Below are 3,412 nucleotides of genomic sequence, written 5' to 3'. Positions count from 1 at the left end.
TGCTATGGACTCATGTAGTCCGGGCATGTCTCTTGGGCTCCAGGCAAAAATATCTTTGTACTCCCAGAGTAGGGACACTAATCTTTCCTTGAAGGGCTCTTCGAGTCCTGACCCAACTTTCACCTTTTTACTAGGACTGCTTTCATCAACTTGGACTTCTTCTGTTTCGACTGCAGCTTTGATTTTTGCTTGTTCTTTGTTTGAAACCATTTGATGAATTCGGATTCAGAGTTCTTCTTCAGATAGGAGTTTACTTTTTCATATTCTTTGGTTGCTTGCATAGTAGGACTAGCTTGGTCTAGGACCTGATTTGCCTTGTCGACTACCATGACTTGGTTTCTTGCCGGTCCTTCCGGACTTGTTATATTTGCTTCTTGTTCCGGACTTGACTCAATGAGTTATACTTCTTTTGTTGCTTCTTCCCTTGTTCAGGGTCTGTGCTTCTTCATGCTTTGTTGCTTGCGAGGGACTGTTGCTTTCCTTTTGTTGTCCTGGCGGGTTTCTGACATGACCAACCTTGGGTGTAGCATGTTTCAGCAACTCCATAATCTCCTTTTATTTCCCCGACTCCTGTTGGGGTTGGGAACTTGATTTTGAGGTGTGAGATTGAAGTTATCGCTTGTATCATGGTTAGAGCTGACCTGCCAATAATTCCGTTGTATGACGAAGGAGCGTTGATTACATAAAACTTGATGACATGAGTCACTTGGTTATGAGCAGTTCCAAAAATGACTGGCAGATATAAAGTTCCTTGAATCGGGACTAAGTTGTGGCCGAACCCATAGAGTGGGTCCTCCCGGCACTCATTTGAGCGGACGTTCCCTAACTGCATTCGATCCACTGTGTGCTTGAAGAGAATATTCACTGAGGAACCATTGTCTATGAGCATTTTTCTTACTTCATTATCAAAGATGTCCAAAGTGATAACCAAAGATGCATTGTGATGAGGGTTGACTCCTTTATAGTCCTTACTGATGAAGGATATCACCAGGTCTGGGAGTGATTGGATTGAGATCACTTCTTCGCCAAGTTCGGGCTCCGAGGTGGGGAGTGGGAGCCTCCTAGGACTACGTTGACTACATTATTTCCTCTCTTCTGCGCTTCCCCTCTGTTGTTGCTGTCTCGGACTAAGTACTTGTTCATATTTCCTTTCTTCACTTGGTGCTCAATGAAGTAGTTGAATTTTAAGCAGTTTTCAGTCTTGTGGCCATGGGTCTCATGATAATCGCACTGCCTATTGTAAGGCCTGCTCTCCGGATGAGTTTGCATTGGCTTCGTAGGATAATAGAAAGGTTTGTCTTTTACCTCCTTCAAGATTTCCTCCCTGGTCATGTTGAGAGGAGTCCAGTCTGGCTCCTGCTTCAGCTCCTGGGGTTGCTTTGCGGGTCCTGGATCACTCTTTGACTCCTGCTTAGGACCAAGTCTCTCAAAAAATGGGGTAGTTTGTCTTTCTTGGCTTTGTTGGTTTTGCTTGAAATTTGTATCCTGATGGTAACCCCCTTTTCGGTCGGTCATCAGTGTTTTTGCTCCTGGACCCCCCATTTCGGGTCATCCTCATTGCCTGAAGCACATCAGTTTCCTTTATGAATCTGGTAGTCATGGAGTAAGCTGCTGCCAGACTTTGGGGCTCCTTATTGATCAGTTCTACGATATATCTCTCATTGTGCTATGGGTCTAAGTTTCTCCTAAAAATGCTCAAAGCTTCCCTCTCATCTAAGCTCAAGACTTTGTTGATTGCTTCCTAAAACCGGCGCATGTATGCAGGGAGGGACTCATTGTCATGCTGTCGGATTGTCTCCAGGTGACATATGTGCATTTTGTGCATTTTGTTTGCCCGGAATCCTCGAAGGAAGGAAGCACGAAACTCCTTCCAACTATGGATGTTGCGGGAAGGGATCCTGCTGAACCATCTTTAGGCCCCTCCCTTAAGAGTTGAAGCAAAGAACCTTGATTTCGTCAAGTCATTGTAGTAATATATCTGCACGATCTGCTCAAAGTAGTTCAGGTGTCCTCCGGGTCTCCTAGACCATCAAAGGAGTCAAAGTTGTAGTGCTTCAAGTTTCGCTGCCGGGGAATGGCTTCCAAGGAGTGGCTGAAAGGAGTTAATGTTTCTCCAATTTCTACTCCTGAATCTCAGTCCATCTTTCTTTGCAATTCATAGATCATATCTTTTAGGTCCTTCTGCCTTTCTTCCTCTTCATCATCAGAGATCAGCTCCGGAGTAGGGTCTCTTCGGGTTTTCTTGCTCCTAGACTTGGCTAGTAGCTTCTCTTCTTCTAGCTGCATTATTTTCTAGATTTTTAGTTCAAACTTTGCTTCTTCCTCTTTTCTGATTTGCTCCTGCATCTCTTCCAACCTTTTCCTCTTAGCAGCTTCTGCTTCTTTATTATTACCCTGATCCTTTTTGATTTTCTTCCCCTTAGCTCCAATTCGGTCAAAGACAGATCTCTTAGCTTCCTGGAAGTCCCCGGACTCCTCGGGTTCCTCCTCAAGTTCAGTTTCTTCTTGGAGCCGGGTTTGCTCCTGCCTGTAGAGCCTGATTGCCTCTGCTAGTTCATCACTTGTAAGGTTGGCCATGTGCTCTTCTGCCACCGGGACATTAGTGTATTTGTATTGGTTTAGCTTAATAAGGCTTCTGGCGTCCCGGGTGTTTACAATTCTCTCCACAACGGGAGTGTGTTGCAATGGTTGCTCCTGGAACGCTTCTCTGTCGGCTCCGAGGTCAAGGGCCTGGGAGTGGTTCGGCTCCTGGACCTGAGTACTAGCAGATGGTCTCCCAGAAGTATTATTTCCCGGTCTTGCCATTTCTCAACAATACCAACAACAACTAACAACAATATGCTACAAAAAGTATCGATCTAAGGTTGCTTTTTGAAATTCGCAAAAACTACCCAGAATAATAGCAAACACTAACAAATAGCTTCATGCGACTAGTTTAAACAATCTTCTGGGACTACTCAACAATGTGGTGAAATAAGTGTAGCGGGGTTGTAGAACACAAAGGAAATATGCAAACTAGAGTAAAATCGGGGTTCTAAAACGATCAAAACCAACAATAGCACACACAAACGTGGCTTAAATCATAAAAAATAGGGCTCAAACAAAGATGGCCTAAAATAATGAGCACACACAAACGTGGCTTAAATAAACAACATTCAATTTTATGAGAGAGTTTGGTTGCTTGGGTTCTTACAAGTTAAATAAATGGACTCTTTCAAGAGCTTGTTGATGAAGGTGAATTCAGGGGCACCGAGACCCAAGGATGGAGACCCCTCCTTCTAGCGCCAAATGATAACTCCTGGTGGCGGGGCTGCTCCTTCGATGCCGTGCCTGGATCTTTCGCTGCTGTGGAGGTGTAGCTATGGTGGGGTTCCTACAAAACAACACCGGAAGGGAGCACCTGGTTGGAGTG

This window comes from Apium graveolens, chromosome 8, assembly GCF_009905375.1.
Source record: "Apium graveolens cultivar Ventura chromosome 8, ASM990537v1, whole genome shotgun sequence".
NCBI classification, from domain to species: Eukaryota; Viridiplantae; Streptophyta; class Magnoliopsida; order Apiales; family Apiaceae; genus Apium; species Apium graveolens.
This window is presented reverse-complemented; position numbering follows the sequence as displayed.